Below are 23,712 nucleotides of genomic sequence, written 5' to 3'. Positions count from 1 at the left end.
AAGCATTCAGGCCTTCTCGCATGCAAAATATTGACATAAAATTATGTAGAAATTGCAACGTTACAGCCCAATCAATCCATGCCCCAAGATTTTTTCATGTGAGAGCATAAACCACTGCTGACAAATGGCCTGATTATGACTGATTTGTTACGATATAAGCAATATAACTAGAGAGGTCAGAAAATGGCTGGTGTGTGAAATGGTAATGTTACACTAATGCAATAGAAGGTTCTCTACTGATATTGGAGCAGAGAAACACTGATGAGGGAAGAGCTACGACCTCTCCATTTAACTCTGTTCTATATCTGACCAGGGAGTACTTGATGCCGGAACTGGTTGCTTGAAATGGGGGGATTGTCCCATTCCCGGAGCTAATCTTCATGGCCTTTGCTGAGCTGAAAGCCTCACTAACAAAAGGAAAATATGTCGGGGGGAGTAAATTGAGAATGGGAGGGAGAAATGGGCTGCTGCAGACTGAATGGGAATATATACATCACTCAGCTCTGTAATGGATCATAAAATGTCTTTGTCTGATGCCCACAATCCTGCCACTTATTAAACCTCATCAAAACCCAACCAGCTGCCACTAATCTTTTCTGCTTGAAGGCTTTCTGAAAGGGTAAATGAGCTGCCAAACTTGGATAATGGAATTGTAATTGCCAATTAAAACCTGTGCTGTTAATTGAGTTGGTTAATCGTTTGAATGCTCTGTTTTGCTCTTTGTTTTTGCAATTGATTTGTAACATAAATAAGCAGAGGGCCGACAAATTGGGAGAAGCGATCCATTGGCATCCACGGGCAGAGAGAAAAAGAACACAAAGCAAAAGCAAAAACAGAAAATGCTGCAAATGTTTGACAGGTCTCAGAGTCATTTCAGGTCAGAACTGGGACATAACAGACAGATTTAGGTAAGACATGGCCTGTGGAGCTCATGGTTGGTGTGAGGCACAAATTGCGCAGGCTGCGGATGGTTCCATTGTAAAAATTATTTCCACAGATATTTTTCTCTTCATCTACCCAACATGTTCCACCCTATTCAGTGAGGAGATTTGGATGCTGGAGAAAAGGCATGTCTATGAGTTGTTTTTTAGCTGGCCTATGAGGTGGCACATTTCAGCAGCACAGGATGGCATCATTACCTCAATCTTAAATATGTTATCCTATATGCTCCTCCCATGGGAAGGGGTGATCACTCTCTGTCATCCTAGCTAACATCACCCCTCCTACAGCGAACACCATCAAAGAAAGCAGATTAACTAGCCATTCATCTCATTGCTGTTTATCAGACCTTGAAGGTGCAGATTTACTATTGTGTTTGCCTAAGTTAGGAATGTCTTCAAGCCATCTGCAGCCTCTCAATCTTTCAGGTCTAGCCCTTGAAGCCCTTAAGCTTGGAACATAAACAGAAAATGGTGGAAATACTCAGAAAGGCATCATTTGTGGAGAGAGAAAAACAAAGTTAATGGGCAAAATCATCCGGTCCCCTTGGTGGCAGGCATCATGGCGGGTGTGAGCAGACAAGATGGTGAGAAGGATAAAAATAAGTTTCATGCTGTTATGAAACCACATCAAATTTACCGCCCACGTCGGTGTGATTTCAGAACAGTTTGCTTCATGACTGCCTTTAAAAGACGGGCGCCTGGTGAGCTGATCTTCGAGGGGAACTCAGAGTTGAATGCACACAAACTTCCACAGCGCTCGCAGGCAACACCTGTAGGACATCAAGGAAGAGGCGCCGCACATTCGGGGGAGGTTGGGGGGCAGTGGTGGGGGCATAGGCAAGTCGCTTTTCCCCAGCTGGCTTTCAGTATGGTGCCGGGGAATGGCTCCTATGCAGGTGAGGCTGAGGGGGGCGGGGCAAGGCAGCACAGACTGAAGGAAGTACACAAGAATATGTTGGGGTCGGGGGCAGAGGGTGGGGGAATAGGCAGCACAGACTGAAGGAAGTATTCAAGCACATGCCAGAGGGGTGGGGGTAGGCAGGCTGAGGGAAGCGGCCATGATGGTGGAAGAGCATTCTTCCACAGCTGAGACCGTTCAACCGCAGCTCCCTTGACATGCTTGGAGTCGGGCCTCTGAAGATTTTCTGCCCACCCAAGCAACGGAAAATCATGAAAGGGCCACCAAATGCTCCTTTCACCCTTCGCGCACAGACTGCAAATTAATGTGTATTTTCGGGGGTAGCAGAACAATTGGCTGACTAGGCAAGTTGTAAAACCCCCTTGCGAAAGGTAGGCATGGTGCAGTCGCTGGTGGAGACGCTCACCTCCCCTTGCAACATCTTTAGTGAGTTGTGGACCAGTATCCATCATGGCCGAAGATAACTGTACAGCCTTGCCTGCGCCTGAGCTGAGAACACAGCGTGCAGTCCAGTGGGCAAAGCTGCTGCCAATCGGTCAGGTGGACTGGGGCAGAAGTGGGTGGGATTTCAGATAGCCATGCAGCGCACCACGCACAGGCTACCCAAGTGGTGGCCAGCACTCTCCTGCATGGGTGAAGAGGTCTTCAGACTTAACCCAGAGATGTTCTTAGGATACCTATTCCAACCCACGTGTCTCTTTCTTTGACCCTGCAGGAGAAGATCATCAGGATCATGGAGCCTGGTGATTTTAGTGGTATGCCTCATGGCTTATAGAAAGCAGAGAATAAGAAGAAGAGAGCAGCGGAGGCACCTGGCTCGTCAAAGGGAAGGGATGACAGCACCCGCTGTACATGCAGCTGAAGATCCACAGAATACTGTCGCTTGTAGGCACCTCTGTAGAGCCAGGGTCATACATGGCTCCTGTCATTCCAGTAGGTGACTGAGGACCAGTGTTGCCGAAGACTGCGCATGTTTAGGGAACTGGTCGGTCACATCTGCCCCCTGCTGCACTCTTTGGCGCCATGGGGACATGGAGGGCATCCACTGCCAGTGGCCATGAAAGTGCTGTGGTGCACAACTTTTATGCCAGTGGCTCCTTCCAGGGCTCCGCCGGTGAGATGTGGAGGATCTTGCAAGCCTCCATGCACAAGTGTGTCCAGGAGGTCACGGACACCATCTTCGAGAAGGCACAGAACTTTGTGCATTTTGACTGGGATCAGGAAAGCCAAGAAGCAAGAGCGCTGGGATTTGTGCAGATCTCTGGTTTTCCACAGGTGCAGGTTGCCATCGACTGCACTCATGTGGCACTTCAATCTCCGTGGCAACAAGCAGTCAACTACATTGGCCGCAAGGGTTTCCACTCTCTGAATGTTCAGCTTGTGTGCAACTACCACAAAAACATCCTGCAGGTCTGCACACAATTCTCAGGGAGCGTCCACGACTCATACATCCTTAGCAGGTTCAGATCCCTGACACCTTCCAGGTCCCACAGAGACTGCAGGGTTGGCTCCTTGGGATGGAGGACTACCCACAGAGGATGTGGTTGATGACGCCCATGCAGCAGCCTTAGATTGCAGCAGAGCGATAGGGATAGTGATGCTCATGCCGCAACCTGAAACTTGGTAGAAAAAAACAATAGGCATTTTGAAAATGAGGTTCTGACAGGGCCAGTAGACCACTGCAATACAGTCCCCAGAGTGTGTCGCACATCATTGTTGCTTGTTACAAAAACAAAAATTGCTGGAAAAACTCAGCATCTGTGGAGAGAAAGACAGAGCCAAGGTTTTGAGTCCATATGACTCTTCTTCAAGTCATACTGCATTTCGAGTCATACGGACTCGAAACATTAACTCTGTCTTTCTCTCCACAGATGCTGTCAAACCTGATGAGTTTTTCCAGCAATTTTTGTATTTGTTTCAGATTTCCAGCATCCGCAGTATTTTGCTTTTATTATATTGTTGCTTGTTACACGCTCCACAACCTGACGCTGCAAAGGGGGGAGGACCTGGCTGAGGAGGAGTTGGAAGAGCTGCACATATCCTCCAATGAGGAGGACGTCGAAAGGGATGTCAGAGATGAGATCCACAAAGGTGAGGACGCCGGTGATGAGGTCAACACACTGGCCAAATGAGGCAGCTGTGTTCAAGAGGCCCTCATAGCTGCAAGATTTGTGGAGGATGATGGCAAGATGCAGTGAGGACAGTCCTGACATCCTCTCCTTGCATCTGTGAACATTTGACTCCTGTGTGGCTGATGGCAGCGCACATACCCTCAGGGCTCAGCTTATGTCATGGAGACGCAGCAGAGGCTCTAATAGTCACTAGATTCCAGGAGGAGGATGACGAGATGCAGTGAGGTCACTCCGTAGATCTTCACATTGCCTCTGTGAATGTCTGGCTCCTGTCTAGCTGAGGGCAGCTTACTTGTGCTCTGTGATCAGGGTCATATCATGGGGAAGCAAACGTGAAACCTTAAATGCACCTGATCCTTTGTCTGCCTTCAGTACCTGTTCCCTTTCAGGAGCACATTGTCACCAGTCACAGATGCTGAAGAGATCGGGGGCCATCCCCAACTCAAAGGTGCTGAGAGCACACAGAGAGAACGATGGAACTCTGTGACACCTGCCCACGACATTCTGGCAGCAATGACAAGCACCATTAGTGCAGGCATCAGTAATGTGTCCAGGGAGAGTGAAGCCGGACCATCACTTTGGTCTGAAGGTTACACACTGCACAGGGAAGAGGCCTTGGACTGAGACACCTGCCTTTATCTTGTGCAGGAATCAAGGTTTCACATCTGAGTGACACAAACACTGCTCATCATAACAAGGAGCCAAAGGTAAAGAGACATTCTTGGGAGTTTATTTACAATAGTGAACATTATGTACAAGTGATTAACCTCGTGCCCACGTTGTGCAACTGCATCTTCTTAACTACTGTTGTTTTGTTTGCACTTCAGTCCCACACTTCTGATCTATGGGCAGCCGGTGCGGAGGGGTCCGGGATGGAGGAGGACCTCCTCATGAACCTGCTCCTGGGCCTGGCCAATTTGGCTACCAACAGATCCAGCCAGTGGGTGATCGAGGGGGTCATCCGACCTGACTGTCTGCCCCTCTTCTGTGTCTTTGTGCCACATCCGCGTGTCACTGGAGAGGGAGCACGCGGCATCTGCTGGCACTGTCAAGGCCTTCCATGCTTGGTGGGCACCGTGCAGACTGGGATGCTTTATAAACCTCTTTAATGACATTTTGATTTAATGTTGGTAAGTTTCCTTTGCATTTTGCCTTTTGTTTTTGCAGCTTCCCTTGAAGGAGCTGATTTTACTTTGTCTCTGATTTTGTTAATTCAGTTTGATTGTTTTAACTCAAAAGAGTTACATCTTCTTAACTTTCCTAACCCTGCCGCTATGTCTTTGTGCTCCCCCGACATTCACAGTGGAGTTGGAGGCATCATGGTGATTGCTGCGCCCTGCCTGTGATGGCTTTGGTGGGTGTCCTCTGGAGGGCCAAGATCAGGAAGGCCCCGGCCTGCTTTGAGTGTCCTGCTGTGGGCCAGATGCACCCTCCTCTGCCTGTTGAGCTGGAGCTGCAGGGGTCACAGGAAGAGGAGATTTGGATCGGCCAGACATTCCCGGAGTCACTCAGGTGGATGGCCCTGGGGTATCGAGCTGCTTATTGATGCCCAACTGCCCCTGGCTGACTCCTTGAGGGGAAGGGGAAGCTGGATAGGGATCGAGCTGCACTGCACCCCTCCCGCGTTGACACTGTTAGAGGCCAACTATGGCATCAGTGATAGAGTTCAGCAATGCAGGACTGATGTCCTGTTCCAAGATCCCCATGGCGGCCACCATCCTCCCTGTGTTGACCTCAATACTTTGGCATGCCGGTGCTATCACCTTAGACTGAAGGCAGACAGACTCCATCGTCCCTTGCAATCTGAGGAGTGTACCAGACATCCCTTCCAGATGTTCCTGTGATTGCCTTTGTAGCTCCATCAACTGATTAAGGACCAAGTCCAGAGGCTCATCATCTGTCTTGGACTCAGCAGATTCCTTAACTCCAGCAGTCCACCAAGTGCTGGTGACCAAGGATGTCCCTTCCTCCACCTGCTGTGTTACAGATTGTTCTGTGCTCACCAAATTTGATCCCGAGGCTGCTCTACATCTAGGTCCCACCGAGGCTTGTGTCGCTGCACTGGTGGAAGGTGTGGGTGAGTGCAGTGACAGGTCTTCAATGGTGCTGCCCTCAGGATCCTCATCTGAGTGCTCTCTGTGTTGGGGTCAGGTATGTGTGGAGACGTATGTTGATCTGTGCAAGTGGCCTCAAGATGGTGAGGGCTGAGGAGGCGGACTCCAGAGGAGATGAGGCCAGATGGAGATTTGAGGGTGTGTATGAGAGAATGAGTGGTGATGCCCCTTGAGCTGACAGTGAGTGAGATGCCAGTGAATGTGTGAAGGGCTTGTGAATGCGTAAGTTTAAAATGATGAGATGTTTGACTTACCCTGGCGGCATGGATGAGATCATTCACCCGTTTTCTGCACTGGATGGCCGAGGTCTTGTGTGCAGCATTGGCACTGACCACCTCTGCCACTGCCTCCCAAGCTTGAGTGTTGAGACTGATGGCCTCCTGCGGGCAGAGCAGGGGTAGAGGACTTTGCGGCATCCAGAAGGGGCTCCAGGGATGTCACTGAATCGGGAGGGGGGTTGGCTGCAATCTTCCTGGCTTTTGGGGCCATGTCTTCACCGGAGCAGTCCTGGGCTGCAAGCACAGAGGAGTGTGCGTGCGGCTGCATTTTAAATATGGTATCTAGAGTGTGGAAACAGCAAGGTAATGGCATGGCAGGCCACCCACAAGTGATCCAGGGTGTTTCCCAAGACTGCATAATTTATGAGGCCAGAAGGGGATGAAATGGCACGAAAACCCGCCATTGTGACCAACGGGTAAAGCATCTTTTTTCATGCCTGCTACCGCACTTAGTGCAAATCTGGGGTGATTCCACCCAATATTTTGAGAGTTGAAACTATTTTTAAGCAAGTACAGAAGTCAGGAAAGAGAGGGTGGGAGGTGGAAAGATTAAAAGTTTTGTTATAGGGTGGAAGACAAGAGAGGTTAAGTGATGAAAGAGATGATGGTGCAAGGCTAAAGGAGAGAGTTGTGGGACAAGTAAAGAAGCAAAAGATGGAATTAGAAGCAGTTTAACTGATGATAGAAGAATCTTTAGCTGCTGCCCAAAAATGGGGGCAGTGGTTGTAATCTGAAATATTTCAACTCAGTGTTAAATCTGGATGGCTGTAAAGTGCTTAATGAAAAGATAAGGCGGGGTTTCTTGAGCTTCTGTTCAGCTTCATCAGAACAATGCAGGAGGCTAAGGACAGAGAGGTCAGAGTGGGAGTGAGGTGGAGAATTTTGCTTGTCATTTTAATTCTTCATCCCACTCCCTTCTGATGAAAGGTCATTGATTTGAAACACTAACTTTGTTTCTTTCCACAGATACTGCCAGATCTCTGAGTTTGTCCAGCATTTTTTGTTTTTAAACCAGGAGCTTGTTTCGACTACCATGCATATTGCTTGTTTGCTGTTTTGTCCTGTTTAAATTCTGGATGATTGAAAAGGGCTGTTCTTCTCACTATTGTCTAACTGGTGGATAACTGTTAAATCAGAGCAAATCTGTTGATAGTGACGAAGGGACATTAGTAGCAGAAGTAATCCAATCTTCCCCTCTAGCCTGCTCTGCCACTCAAGAAGATCATAAATGATCTGCACCTTATTTCCATTTATTTGTCTTTGCTCCATATCCCTTGATATCATTATGTAACAAAAACATTTCTCTCACAGTATTAAAATCTCCATTTGCCCAACTTTCACAGCCTCTTGGGGTCTAAGTCTCTCATTCATATGGCTGGTCCAGTTCAGTTTCTGGTCAATAGTAACCTCCAGGATGTTGATAGTGAAGTTCAGTGATGGTAATGCCATTGAATGGCAAGTGGACATAGTTAGACTCTCTCGTGTTGGAGATGGTCATTGCCTGGCACTTGTGTGATGCGCATGTTACTTGCCACTTATCCATCCAAGCCTGAATGTTGTGCTGGTCTTGCTGCATGTTTGTGCAGACTGCTTCACTATCTCAGGAGTTGCGAATGGTACTAAACATTGTGCAATGATTATGGGACATCCCCACTTCTAACCTTATGATGCAAGGAAGGTCATCGATGAAGATCATTGATGTTTGCTACTAGTGACACCATTGCTCTAGTTGTCAGGGGTGGAACAGTAGGCTTCCTATGGTCTCCTGCCATTCCTCGGCATTTAGTTTCATGTCAGCAGTGACTTGGTGTAGAGGATACACATATTCTAATATGGACAGGCGTATAATAATGGGAATACAATGTATTCTTGGTCATTACAGCAATAGTGGACACTAGGAATGCTATATCTTTTTGATGCAAAACGTTATTATGGTGTACTTGGAAGGGGGAAGTGTTTGTAGGTTTAAAGTTTGAATATCTCAAAGGAAGATTAGGTGGGCATTGATTTAGTTCTCTGTGTTCTTTTGCAATTTCTCAGCTGCCACGGAGGTGGGTCGGTCTGCTCTGCCAAAGCAGACAGCCAAGATACTGCCCCAGTAACATTTCTCCGTGTTCTCCTGAGGCAGAATGGAGGTAGGAACCTGCTGGGAAGCTGCTGCAAATTTGTAAATTTGTTTGATTCTGGAAAATCATCTGGAGTTACAAGTGCAGCCAAGTTTCTGCTGGGATAGTGCCTATTCATGGCCTTGGAGATGCCTAATAATTCTCAAAATGCAGTGAACATTATTTATTTAGTGAATGACTTTGAGGCATTTTAACAACATGAAGAGACCCTGTATGTATGCAAATAGCATTATTTAATACTCGCCACTTATTAGCACAAAGTAGAATTTAGCTCCTTCAATTTAGTTTTTGATTGCATCAGTATGTTTAATTTACAATTACTCAATAGTTCTTCACAGTTGCTTCACATTCTGTGAATAAAATAATAATAAAACAAACATAATTTAATAGGAAGTTGAATAGAATAATGCGCAAAATTATGGATAGTCAGGAGTAAGTAATAAGGCTCTAATTTAATCAAGGGTTTCAGATTCATCACTAACAGCAAGAATGCATTTCAAATGGTTTATGAATGATACTTGAATACACAACAGAAACTATTCACTTTCTAACAGATTTTGTTTATCGCTGGCATGTCATAACTCAGGTCTTTTAATTCTCCTTGTTTTTCCAGTTCTCTCCCTTCCTGGCCATTCCTGGGAATTTAGTTTCTGCAGCCCTCTGACACATCTTCAAGTGCTTGAGTTGCCCTTTCTGTGGTGTATCAGCCTTAGCAGAAGAGTTGCATTTTTGCTTATAAGTAAGAAAGCCATGGGTTCAAGCCTCACTCTAGGGACTTAGGTAATCAAGGCAATTATGCCAGTGTAGCACTGAGGGAGTGCCACACTGTTCCAGGTTTGTTTTTTGGATGAGTCATTAAACCAAGATCTTGTCTGTCCATGACACTATACAAGGAAAAGCAAGGGGGTTCTCCCGTGTCCTGGCCAATATTTATCCCTCAACAGCATCACCAAAATAGATTATCTGGCGATTATTATATCTTTGTTGTTTGTGGGACTTTGCTGATGGCTGCCACATTCCTAATATTAAAACAGTGACAATACTTCGAAAGGACTTTTTTGCCTGTAAAGTAAGTTATGATCTCCCAATTTATGAAAGACACTTCATAAATGCTGCCTTTCTTTTAAAAAAATAATAACCAGGCGCTGAATTTCCTCTCCCCGCTGTAGTGGTGGACACCTTGGCAGAGTGAGGATTTTGCTTGCCCGTTATTATGCGCCTGTAAGTGCCCACAAAGAAAGAATATCTAAAGACCCATTCTCTTCCTTCCCTGGATGCTGAGTCATAGTAGGAGGTTAATACAATAATCCCAAAAGCAGGCGAGAAATAAGCATCAAAACAGCAGCTACTGAGAAAAAGAGGAGCTTTGTAAAACATTAACCTTTAGTTTATTAAAGGGTCATAACTGCTATGAGATTGTGTTCAAATACACTACACAATGCAATCTGCATCAAATTTGGCATCAGTTCACTTTTGTGAGGTTTAGATGCAACAAAATATAACCCATGGGGCTGAATAATTCACTCTGGCTCTGCACACCTGGAAGTGGCCAGCATTCAGACTTCCGAGCCCAACGCCCAAAGAAGCTGAATAAAGCATCAATCGGGACAATTAAGCGTGCTGGGCAGGTTCCGGGCCGCAGACTGAGAGTACCCTGTCCAATCAGAACAGTAGGGTGGGACATTGGGGCTTTGGAGCTCGTCGGCCATGACCCAGATCAAGATCATGGCCCATTGTTTAAAGGACCACTTTTACCTCTTTATCAGTGCAATGCAGAAATGGACCTCTTTGCTTCAGGTCTCATGCAGGTTCTTAAAACATGAATTTAGGATAGTCTATATCTACATTCTTCCACCAAGCCCCCCCAGTGGCCAAAGAACACTGAATCGCAAAGACTTAACTCTGCCCTCAGACAACCCACCACTACAGCCTGCTTGATAAAAAAAATGGAAATATGGCCAACTTAAATCCCACTCTGAAAGCTTTTTATTCCATTCTGCATGAATTATGGCAGTTGATAGCCCTTTTAATGAGCACAACTAGCCTATTACCATCAATTAGCATAGCATGGCGGGCCACCACTTTCCAGACCTGCCCAGACTGGCCTGATGATGCCAAGAACATGAGCTGACATCTTGCTGCCCAATAATACATTGGCATGTCCGTGTTTTGCTCCTGTTTTTGGAGGGTATTATTCAGGCCATGGCTTTTCCTTCCTTCAATTCTGAAATCTAAAAGTGGTTCCCGCTAAAAGTCTTCCACTACATGTGGCAGTTTTTAAATATATTTTACTGTAGTAATAACATTACTCCACCGAAACTGACAGCAACCTGGGATCCAGACATGCGCAGGATAATGCATAAATCCAGCAGTTGCTGTCAGTGGGTCTATGTTCCTCCAAACGACATGCTGCAGAGATTCCCACGGCAATCTCCCTTGCAATCATGAATTGATGAGAACTTCCACTCTAATGCTGTTAGCCTCACTGAAAAGGTCCTGGAAAAAGTTACACCTTGTTGAATGAGGTGTAAGTGGGTTTATAATGGCATAGTTACTTCATAATTACCACTAAACTGGCCCTGAAAAGCATCAAATTTCTCCACAATGATTAAAAATTCCACATTTGTAAAAAAAAAATAAATTCTTTTTTTAAAAGCCTGTTTATCTTTATTTTACTTTCTGTCTTAATACAATCATACATTTATTTCGCTATCTGAAAATGTAAATTAAGAATGAAGGATTTTAAGGACAGGACTTTAAGGGCAGGTTTCTCACCGCCCCCAACCCAACCCCAGCCCGCTTTGAGATGCATTAACTGGCTGGAAGAGGGACTTCCACCTCTCACACAGGAGGAAATTCCACCTCAGATAGCTGCCAGCCACCTGTACTTCCAGCAGCATCTTCAGGAGTGTTGGCCACTGCTGGGACTATAGGCAGTCCCCAAGTTATGAGTGCTGGAGCGCATAGGAGCAAGTATATGTGGGGTCTTACAATGGGGACAGATGGGGAATGGAATAGGAGTCGTGATATTAAAGTCAGGCGGGAGGGAGCATCCCACAGGGGTCAGACCTTGGGAGAGGCACCCAATTTGGAAAGGGGGCTAGAGAGGAAAGAGCCCTCTCAACTTTCCCAGCTGAAGCCCAAGCAGGGAGATTTGCTGTGCTTCCTGCCCATATTCATGAGCTCCTCATGCAGGCTGAAAAATTGTGGCTGGATGGGATGTGACCCTTAAGTGACCAATAGGGGAGAGTTAGGGGAGATGGTGGTGTAGTGGTATGTCACTGAACTAGTAATCCAGAGGACCAGACAAATGGTCTAGGGACATGGGCTCAAAACCAACCAAACCAGCTAGAGGTATTTAAATTCGATTAATAAAATCTGGACTTGAAAAGCTAGGCTCAGTGATAAGGATCATGAAATCATTGTCAATTACTATAAAAACCATCTGGTTAAGTACTATCCTTTAGGGAAGGAAATCTGCCATCCTTCCCTGGGCTGGCCTATGTGTGACACCAGACAACAACAATGACTCTCAACTGCCCTTTGAAATGGCCTAGCAAGCCATTTACTTAAAAGGGCAATTAGGGATGGGCAATAAATGCTGGACTTTCCAGTAAGGCCTCCACCTCTTGAAAGAATAAAAAAATTTAAAAAATCAGCTACTTAAATTTAATTGGGGTGGGAGTATGCAAATTGCCCTAGGCCTCACTACTCTCTGTAAAATTGTGGGCAGTCAAGGGCGAACCCTGGTTCTTAAAAGACATGAAACTTTTCAATGTTCATAAAGACTTGTGTGTACTCATTAATGGAACACAGAAAGTTAAGGACAGCAAGCAATTAGGAAGTGACACGTTGATCTTTATTGCAAGGGGATTAGAATACGAGAAGAAAAAGTCTTGTTACAATTGTATAGGGCTTCAATGAGATCACATCAGGTGTACTGAGCATAGTTTTAGTCTCTGCATCTAAGGAAGGATAGACTTGACTTGGAGACGGTACAGTAAAGGTTCATTAGATTGGTTCCCAGGATGAGAGGACTGTTCTCCGGTGACAGTGAGTAAATTGGTCTTATACTCTCAGGGATTTAGAAGAATGAAAGGTTATCTTATTGAAACATACAAGATTCCAAAGGGACTTGACAGGGTAGAGGCTGAAAAGTTGTTTTCCCGACCAATCACAGAGGAACCTAAATCACAGAGACATGGCCTCAGGATAAGGGATTGGTGATTAAAGATTGAGATGAGGAGAAATTCCATTCCATCAGAGGGTTGTGAATCTTTGGAATTGTTGATTCTTCATGGTTGAGCATATTTAAGGCTGGGACTGATAGATTCGTTTTCTTATTTTTCATGGAATCAAGGGATGTGGAGAGGGCGGGAAAGTAAAGTTGAAGATCAGTGATGATCATCTCGAATAAGAAACATGCTCAAGGGGCCGAATGGTCTACTCCTGCCCCTATTTCTTTTGTTCTTATGGCTTGCCGTTGGTGAATACTTCAATTTGATAGCTTGCCTGCCTGCTTGCTGACATCATTGCTGATGCACACCTTGACATCTGCTGAGTGGAAATAGAAAATTCCTGCCACAGAGATCATATCATCTGCATGGCAGCTTTCTTCCAGGTCAAGAGCGAGTGCCCTTGCTTCACCACTGACTACAAGAACAGGTGTCATAGTAGTTTAATTGGAATCCCTGCATTTTCACAAAGCTCCTGCAATGATCCTGATTGGAAGTTTAACACTAATCCGCCAGTGGAATCAATTGGAGAAAATAATGTGCAAAATCTATGCAGCTTTTCCTTAATCAACAAGAATAAGAGAATAATAAGATCAAGACATTATGTGAGAAAATAGCATGGATACCACAAGAATAGATAACATCACAGTGTTGCACAAGTGCAGGTGACATGACAATCTCACGCCAGGACAAATGACATCATATTGTGACATAAAAAGATGACATTGCAGTGTTACAACATCAATTTGCATTTGTATAGTCTTCTGATGCACGATAAAGATGATTGCACACTGATAACTTTTAAAGAAAATAATGAACAAAAAGTATTGGAAATATACATCAGGCCAGTTAGTATCAGTAAAGGTAGGTAATGACATTTTGTGTTTGTACCCTTTATCAGAATGTCAGATGCAACATGCTATGCATTTCTTGTTTGAATTTAAGATTAATGATGTGATAGTTGTTCCCTTATATTTGATCTATTTAATTGAAGTTACATAAACTTTTGGACAAAGGCCCATTATGTAGAACACCAACAAGATTGAAAAGAATTGAAGATAATTCAAGGTAGGTGAAGGAATAGTTTTAAAAATTTTCTGGTGGAATTTTCCGAGCCTGCTGGTGACGGGCGTGACAAGTGGCGTGTGCGGAAACTATGGTGTGACCCGCTTCACGACAGCGTGAAGGCAGGTTGCAATCGTCTGCTCAGCCCGCCAGCGGCAGACCACATTTCCTGCCACTAGTCAGCTGGGAGCTAATTGTAATACATTGGCATATAATTAAAAGGCCATCACGCCGGGTTCTTGGAAGCCGCCATATCGCCCATCCACATCGGTGGGAAAGCACGCCGACGTGTTTCACAATAGCACGCAGGCGACGTGCGCTTCGTGGCCTTCGCTCTGGGGGAAATGAGGTGAGTGAGCAGCAGCGTTCTCCACAGCTCACCTGTTGTTTACAGGTCTCAGAGGCACCTGATGGAGGAAACTGATGCCTGGTCCCGGAGGTGACAGCTGAAGGTGAAGGGTGGCGGGGGGGTGCGTGGGGAGATGTGCGGGGGTGGGAGGGGGGGGGGTGCGGATTGGGGAGGTGATTAATGGTGTCCAAGGGTAAGTGCTGGCCAGCTTCGGAGGCAAGTGCTGAGGTGGGGGTGGGGTCAATTGCTGCCTTGGCGCTGCATCCCATGAACAAGCAATCGAGGTTGGGGGGGGGTGCAGAATGAGCGAGGGGAGTGGACACGCATTAGGGACACCAGTATAAACTGACCATGCATCTGCAACTAAGACAGGTCAGATGCTGCCACAGTGATATGATTGGGCTCAGGCTCCTAGCCTGCCTGCCCATGCAAGCAACGTGAAGGCGCCAAAGGGCCACCAAGTGCTCCATACCTTACCCCCTAACCCTGAGCCACCTCCCCACCCCAGCACAGACTTCGAGTCCTCCACCACTCTAATGGACCGTGGAGCAGTTGACTGCACATGTTGTACAATCTCCATGCCAACGCTGGCCATGTAGCAGTCAGTGCTGGAGGCGCTCACAGCCCCTTGCAATCTCAGCATCCTGGTTTGGAACAGTGTCCCCCATGGCGCAAGTTGACAGGGCAGCCATGCAGCGCACTCATCTCTGACCATCTGAGCGATGACCAGCATTTTCTGGGAAGCATTAAGGGGTGGTCACACAGGGCCAGGAAAGGTGCTAAGTACAGTGTTGATAATCAGGAGAATGGAGCCTGGTGACCTGGCTGTATGCCTGATGGCCTACAGAGACCGTAGAAGATGGAGGAGAGAGTGACAGAGACACCTGGCCGCACAAAGGCAGGAGCAGCAACCTCATGAAGAAGGGGCAGCAGATGCACCCACACATGCTGCCCAGGAGTGACAGTGTGCTGTGACTGGTTGGTTCCTACCGGCACCCAGCGTCTATAGATGCCACCTGTCATTCCTGCAGATGACTGGGAACCAGTGCTGCCGACAACTGCGCATGTCCAGGGATCCGGTGGCTCATATCTGCCACTTACTGCAGAACTTGACACCAAAGGGACATGGAGGGCACCCACTGCCAGTGGCTGTGAAAGTGACTGCAGCGCTCAATTTCTATGCCAGTGGCTCCTTTCAGGGCTCCACAGGTGACCCCTATGGGAACTCACAATCCACCACCCACAAATGCATCCATGAGGTCACAGATACCATGTTTTCCAAGGCACACAGCTTTGTGAATTTCACCCAGGACCAGGAATGCCAGGATGCAAGGGCCATTGGATTCACCCTGATCTCGGGATTCGCACAGGTGCAGGGTGCGATTGACTGCACTCACGTGGAGCTCAGGTCTCCATCGCTACTCTGAGTGGACTTCGTCAACCGCAAGGGCTTCCACTCACTGAACGTGCAGCTGGTATGCAACCACCAGAAATGCATCCTGCAGGTGCGCGCATGGTTTCCAAGGAGTGTGCATAGCACTTACATCCTGAGTCACTCACAGGTCCCTGTAGTCTTCCAGGGTCCACAAATGCTGCAGGGTTGGCTCCTTGGGGACAAGGGCTACGCGTAGAGGCCGTGGCTGATGACACCTGTGCAGCAGCCTCAGACTGAAGCAGTGCAATGCTATAATGAGGCTCATGTAGCAGCTCGCAACTTACTGGAGTAGACCATCAGGATGCTGAAGACGTGGTTCGGTGCCTGAACCGGTCTGGTGGAGCCCTGCAATACAGTCCGCAGAGGGTGTCACGCATCATCGTCACGCATCATCGTTGTCTGTTGCACCCTTTACAACCTGGCACTGAAACAGGTTGAGGAGCTAGCTGAGGAGGAGATGGAGGAGCTGCACTTCTCCTCCAATGAGGAGGACGCAGAGTGTGATGAGGGTGAGGGGGTCCTTCATAGCTTCCAGATTTGTGGAGGATGATGATGACATGAAGTGAGATGTCCCTGTAGATTTTCACATCGCACTTGTGAACTTTTGACTCCAGTCTGGCTTATCGCAGCGCCAATACCTTCTGTGAGATTGCTCCTGTCATGGAAATGCAGTGGAGGCCCTAATAGTCACTCGATCATAAGAGGATGATGACAACATGGAATGAGGACGCTCCATAGATCTCCATATAGCCTCTGAGAATGTCTGACTCCTATCTGGCCAAGGGCAACTTGCTTGCGCTCTGTGATCAGGGCCATCTCAGAGATGCAGCCATGAAACTTTAGATGCACCTGATGCTGTGTCTACCTTCAAATCCTCAGCCCTTCAGGAGCTGGTGCACAGCATCACTGGTCGCTGGTGTGATGGGGGCCAGACCCACCTTAAAGGTGCTGAGAGCACAAGTAGAGTATGAGAGAACTCTTTGGCATCAGCTCACTACATTCTGGCAACCATGACCAGCACAAGCCGAGGTGCAAGCATCAGTAATGTATCCAGGGAATGTGGGCCATCACTGTAGTCTGAAGGCTGCACAGAGCATAGGGAAGAGGCCTGGACTGAGACACCTGCCTTTTATCTTGTGCAGAAAGCTTTCACATCTGAGTGATAAGAGCACAGCTCATCAGAACAAGGAGCCACAGCCAGGGAGACATTCTTAGGAGTTTATTAACAATAGTGAACAGTATGTACAAGTGATCAATACCTGTGCCCAGTCTGTGCAACTAAGTTTATCTAATTTCCTAACCCTGCCGCAATGTCTTGGTGCTCCCCGGACATCCACAGCAGAGGTGGAGGCAGCCTACTGACTGCGATGCCCTGTCTGTGATGACTTTGGCAGGTGTCCTTTGGAGGGCTGAGACTTGGAGAACCCTGGCCTGCTTTCAGGGTCCTGCTGTGTGGCAGTGGCAACCTTCTCAGCCTGTGGAGCTGGATCTGCGGAGGTCACAGGGAGATAAGATTCACTTGGGCCTGTCACTCCCAGTGTCACCTGGGTGGATGGCCCCGGAATGTGCACCTGCTGATCCTATTCCCTATGGGTACCCGAGGGCCCCTGGCTGACTGTGTGAGTGGAAGGAGTAGCTGGAGTGAGATCAAGCTGTCCAGCACCCCTCTCACATACACACTGTTGGAGGCCATCAGCGATGGTGTTAAGCCCGCGCAGCGGTGCAAGAGTGACGTCCTGGACCAAGGTCTCCGTGGCGTCCGCCATCCTGCCAGTGTTGACCTCAGTGCATTGCAATTCTGGCGCTATCACCTCAGCCTGAAGACAGATGGACTCCACCGTTGTGCCTTGCAATCTGTGGAGTGCAGCGGACATCCCTTCCAGATGTTCCCTAGCTTGCCTTTTCAGCTCCAGCAACTGTGGCATGACTGAGTCCAGAGGCTTGTCATCTGACTCAGACTCAGCAATGTTCTGACTTCCAGCAGTCCTCTGAATGCCAGGGACATGGGAAGTCCCTGCCTCTGCCTGCTGTGGATCAGAAAGTGCAATGTGCTCACCAGATTGTGGTCCTGGGGCTACTCTAAAGCTAGGTTCCGCCAAGGTGTAAATCTCTGAGCTGGTGGAGTTAGGTGAGTGAGGGCTGTGATGGGAATTCAGGGAGAGTGCCTTCAGATTCCTCTTCAGAGGTTACTTTGGGGCTTGATTGGAGGCCCTGGGTCATGGACTCTGTCGGTTGTTTGGCAAATGTGCCTGGAAAGCAAGGGGAGATAATTAGTGCATGTCAGTGGCCTGTGAAAGATGACACATCACTCATGCATGGTAGTTTGATGGATGTTGCACTGCTGGATCCTCATTTGGTAGAGCAGCACCGATCTCACCGTCAGCATGGGGCTGGTCCCGGTTATCGCCGGCCAGCTAGATGGCTCTGTTTTTGAATTCTGTCACAGCTGCCTTTTAAAGATGGCGGCTGGCGTGATGCAACAGCGGGCTGATGGCAGGTGGGCAAATGAAAGCCCGCCTGCCATGGAAACTTCATGTTTCAAGGGAGTGAATATATAATGAGGCGGACTCGGGAAGATACGGCGTGGAAACCCGCCATTTTTGTTGGCGGTTGGGACTCCATTTTACCCGCCTGCTACTGCACTTAGTGCAATTCTGGGAAAATTTCACCCTTTATCTCATATGGAAGGAGCATAAGAATATCATTAACTTGATAACACACTATGTTGCCAGGTAACAATGCATCAAGAGGATAAAATATTATCATAAACCACTGTTTGGGCCTTCTTTGTCTTAATTAAGAATCTTTTAGTGGTCACTTGCTAACTGCTGTTTATTGAGTGCAGATAAGCTGAAGCAGCAGTGCATTGATTCATAAACTCCACTGATATCCATTCAACTCCCTTACACCTTTGGTATCCTTTAACCAATGATGTCATGAAAAAATCTAGAAAAAGTTATTGACAGAATTTGGCAAGCAGCAGTTTTTAAAAGGATGCTAAAATTAATCACATCATTTTATTTGAATTTTTTAAATGAAGCACTTGCTCCCACTTTCCTCCATATTTTTTCTTGGCAGTAACGTTAATGAAACCGTACACTTGTATCCAATGTAATGAATCCATAAATGCGCCATTTGTAAACCAAAGGAAATAACAGAGCTAAATTTGATGAAATTCTAAAAGATTGTGTTTACATGTGAGCATGTGTATCATATGTGTACACTTCATATTAGCATGCATGAGGGTTGGCCTGTTTGTGCGCATGGTTGCGAGTAGGTATGTGTGTGTATGTTTCTGCATTTGGGTATATTTGTTATTGAATGTGTACGCATGTGTTCACTGCTTGTGTGTATGTTTCATGTGCATATGTCTCTGATTTTCTATGTGTCCATGCATGTGCCAGATAGTGCATGTGTGATTGTGCTCATGGGTGTGTGTGCATGATTGTATTTGTGAAAGCATTTAAGTGTGAGATTGTATTTGTGAGTGTGTGTTTGTAATGTTGTGTTTGTGAATGTGCGTGTGTCTGTGTGTGCTTTAATGTATGTGTGAGAGCTAGAAGTAGCTTTTCCATCACTCTGCCACTAGAAGGTGCACAGGTTATCTGGACACCAAGTGCTATGAAGCATTTTGACTTGCAGTCAATCCCTTGTAACAGAATCTCTAGTCAATGAGGCTGACATTCCACACTCATAGTTCTGATTAAGATGCCACACTTGAGTTAAAGCAGGCATTAAGATTTGATGAGGAATTGATCAGAGCATCAACAAGGAAATTTAGCTGCTTGGGGTACCATTGCTTCTGAGGATTATTCCTGTCAGTTTGTATTGGATGTGCTTTGGGATTCTCTCAGTGAAATAGAGGAGGCTTTAAATTCCTGTGTTTTGGGACCAAAATATTTGAACCCAATTTTTTATGTATTTTGGGACCAAAGCATTTGAGCATTTCTATATATTTATTTACAGTTTTCTTTATTTATGAGGAAGTTATTTTGCAACATTTTTGAAGTTTCTTTATCCAATTTTTACCCCTCTTTTCCTGAAGCCACTCACTTAGACACCGCTTGTTGAATTGTCACTGCATTTAGCACACTAGAAGGGAATAATTGTGTGTAGATGCAGTGTTGTGTGCTTGCTTCTGCTTTAAATGCTCATGAACATTCCCTCAGTGTTGTCATTGCCTTGAGACTGAGTGTACTTGGATCCAGCACACAAATGCTGACACCACTAAATCACTTTGATTCAGTCATTTTAGGGATGCCCTTGATGGTCCAGTGAATTACATTGGAATACATAGAAGTTACAGCACAGAAACTAGGCATTTGGCCCAACCACTCCATACTGGTTTTGTCTTCCACATGCTCTGTAGTCCTAATCTCATAACCTTTTTATACTTTTTAGCTTCAACTTTCTATCTAACAACAATGACTTACGTTTATAAAGCACCTTTAACATCCCAAAGTGCTGCACAGGGGCAATAGAAACATACACAGCAGCATTATCAGACATAATTTGACATCAAGCCACATAAGGTGATATTAGGACAAGTGAACAAAAGCTGAGGTAGGTTTTAAGAAGCATCTTTAAGGAGGTGAGATAGAGAAGTTTAGGGAGGAACTTCTAGATCTTTGGGCCTAGTCAGCTGAAAGCATGGCTGTTGATTGTAACCTATTCCTAAATGTTGGCAAGGTTTCTGCTTCAGTCAATAACTTTTATAATACACTTCACAGTTTGTGTAAAAGTGTTCGTCCTGCTCACTGTCCACAATTTCTTCCATTTAATTCTAATCTATGCTCCTATACCCCCAACCACTGGAGCAATATACTTCTATTCACTCTGTCCATCATTTCATAAGCCTAAGCAGTTATTTCAAATCTCTAATGTCCCTTCACTCGAGATCCCTGGGTAACTGAGTTGACTATGAGTTCAATTCCCAGATCTGTGCCAAGCTGGCTGATCTCCACGGGACAGTTATGTTGCTACAATTTGTCCAAACATGTCTGGGCAAGTGAGGGATAATTCCCTAATGTTCTTGTTCCTGATTGCTACCAGGCAACCTCACTGGAAGTGTTCATGTGTGGATATCAGCAATTTAGCATTTGAGGGATGATTTCATACCTCAGCAGTCAGCAGCCCTCATAGGTTTAGGATCAGCGTGCCTGTGACTTCCTGAGCACCATTCTTCATCCACGAACGTAGGATGTGTGCAGGAGATAACTTACGTAAGCATTGAACTAGGTTAGATGTCAGGAGGGATTTCTTTTCACGGAGAACCATCCACTTATGGAGCAAACAGTCAGGAGGAGCCCTGAATGCGAGTTATTTGCAAACATTCAAAAAGCAGCTGAGCAATTTGTAAGAGTGGCTTACATATCTACATAGAGATAGTAGGTGAGTCATTGGAGATTGTGTTAACCAATTAACAATGGTCTTCTAGAACTTGCTTGATCATCTGTGGGGGGAGAAATAAGAGTTAATGTTTCAGGTTGATGATCTTTCATCACAACACCGACCTGAAATGTTAACTCCATTTCAATCTCCACAGATGTTGCAGGACCTGTTGAATATTTCCAGTATTTTATGTTTTTATTTCAGATTTCCAGCATCCGCGTATTTTGCTTTTAATCGCTCTGGCAGTGTTAGAAAAGGAATTTCCCCAGAGATTTTTTCTAAATTGATTGAAGTAAGTATTACACAACATTGAGGTAGATAGGACTGATGGGCAGGCTAGTTTCACTAGAATGGCTACAGGATAGAATAGCTTCACCAGAACCATTACTATCGGCTGTCAAATTTTTGCTGGGTTGTAATTTGACATTGCACTTCAGGGACTAGAGCCCATAATTTAGCCAATTACTCAGTGTAGTACTGAAGGAATACTGCACTGTCAGAGGCACCAGCTTTCACATCAAGTGTTAAACTGAGGCTCCGGCTGCCCTCTCAAGTGGACTTAAATTACCCCTTGGCACTATTTTGAAGGAGAGCAGGGAGATCTCCCCTGAACAGGAGCAAAAACACTACAAATCAGAAATAAAAATGCTGTAAATATTCAGCAGGGCAGGCAGCAGCTGTGGAGAGAGAGAGAAACTTAAAACTTTAGGTTGACATTCATCAGAGGTTCTAATGAAAGGTCATCAACTTGAAGTGAAATCTCCTCAGAATCCTGGCCAACATTTATCCCTCAATCTACATCAATAAAACAAATGACCAAATCATTTAGCTCATTGCTACTTGTCTGAGTTTGCTGTGCCCATATTGGTTGTTGTGGTTCTTACATTACAAGAGTACTTCAAAAGTACATCGTTGGGACTACCTGACGACAGGAAAGACAACATATAAATGCAAGTCCTTTTCTTTTTTATTATTTCTGTGTAAGTCTACCCTTTGAATCTGACTGTGATGCTCAACAAAGTGCTAGGCATAGCAAAATTTCCCAGAGAATGGAGACTGCTTTTAGCTCCAAGGTTTTCCCAAGAGCTCAACAGCTCTTAACCTGTCTGATACAAAGATGGCAGGAAGGTAAATAATGAGACGAGTGGATGTCTATTAAAGAAAGTCTGTATCTCTTCTGAAAAATAAAAGGTGCTACTCTTCAAATGAGAGAAAGTTGGAAGGTCAGGGGTTTCATCAAATGATCTGACAGCTGAGCTAAATAGGCTAAAAGGTAGAGATAAAACAATGGATGGAAATATATTTAAAAATAATGGAAGTAGGTGGGAAAAGAAAAATCTATATAAGTTATTGGAAAAAAGGGGGATTGGAAAGGGGGTGGGGATGGAGGAGAGGGTTCATAATCTAAAGTTGTTGAACTCAATATTCAGTCCGGAAGGCTGTAAAGTGCCCAGTTGGAAGATGAGGTGCTGAGAACTTTAAACCTCTGAGGTAGATACCATTGCATGTGGCTCCGTGTCAGCTGGCTTATTGTTTGGGTATCACTGGAGTGATGAGGAACTCCATAAAGCTGAGACTGCACTGTAGGGTATTGATGAAAGGCTTTCCGATTCCAAAAATCCTAAAAGAAAAACAGAAGCTTGGAAGGCAGCTCATGCCTGCTCAGTAAATTCATCAAGTGTCTAGCTGAGCTGCAGACAGATGTCATGCCCAGTCTAGGCTGAGTTAGCTATTCGGAGGCCACGGATCTGCATTGGTGGCTGAAATAGCTGAGGTAGTTGGGAATCTCTTAGTGTGCAAGAATCATGGGAGCTACCAGGAAACCTTGCACACACATGAAGGAAGACCTTGTTGTGGTCACAAACCATCTGGGCATCGAGTGAGTGGAAGGACTTTCAGTTGACAAGGATGTCCGCATGTTGAATTGGGACCTTTATGTCAACATTGGTGAAATCAATAACACAGGAGAGAGCAAGAATGAGAGAGCGAGAGAGAGATAGAGAGAAAGAGAGAGAAAGAGAAAGGGGGGGATCAAGGCCCTGAACTGCTTCTGGATATATTGAGCTCCTCAAAGGAAGACATGCGATTTTTAAAAAAGGATTTACAAGCAAAAGCTGGCCGAAACTGTTAAGTAACCATTTGCTACAAAATTTGTATGTGGATTACACTTGATCAACTAGTCCAGAGAGAATGGAATGTCACACCTAAAAAAGTGTCAAGGCCTCCTTCAGTCAGAGATACTTCAAAGGAAAATATCCAATGCAAAAGCTGAACTGTAATCTCCTGTGATTGTGGAGATAATGAAAGCTGATTACCATCTCAGCAGAAACCATCTCCTGTAGGTTCTATCCCAGACTTTGGACATGATGTGAGTTGAAAAGAATGCAGGTCTAGGTGAAAGACATGTTTGTTTTATCCCTTCCATGCATACACAAGAAAAAGGGTTAAAAACCAAAAGCAACCCTAGTCTATGTGTGCTGGTTTTGGTGTTCCAGGCCTGGTGTGTGAGATCTGCTGTGAAGGTCAAGCTGAAGAACACCAATTAGGCATCGCTGCGCTTGCAAGTATAAAAAAGTCCTCTCTCTCTCTGATTTCTGGAGGCGAATAACAAGTCAGCAAAGCCATAGTCGAAAAGAAAACAAGACACCTCGTTTCAACTAACCTGGAGAACCAAGAATCTCCAAACCCACTGCTCAAATGCTAAAGTCAGCTCTACCAGAATCATCC

Source organism: Carcharodon carcharias, chromosome 6 (genome assembly GCF_017639515.1).
Source record: "Carcharodon carcharias isolate sCarCar2 chromosome 6, sCarCar2.pri, whole genome shotgun sequence".
Classification (NCBI taxonomy): domain Eukaryota; kingdom Metazoa; phylum Chordata; class Chondrichthyes; order Lamniformes; family Lamnidae; genus Carcharodon; species Carcharodon carcharias.
Note: the sequence above shows the minus strand (reverse complement) of the source record.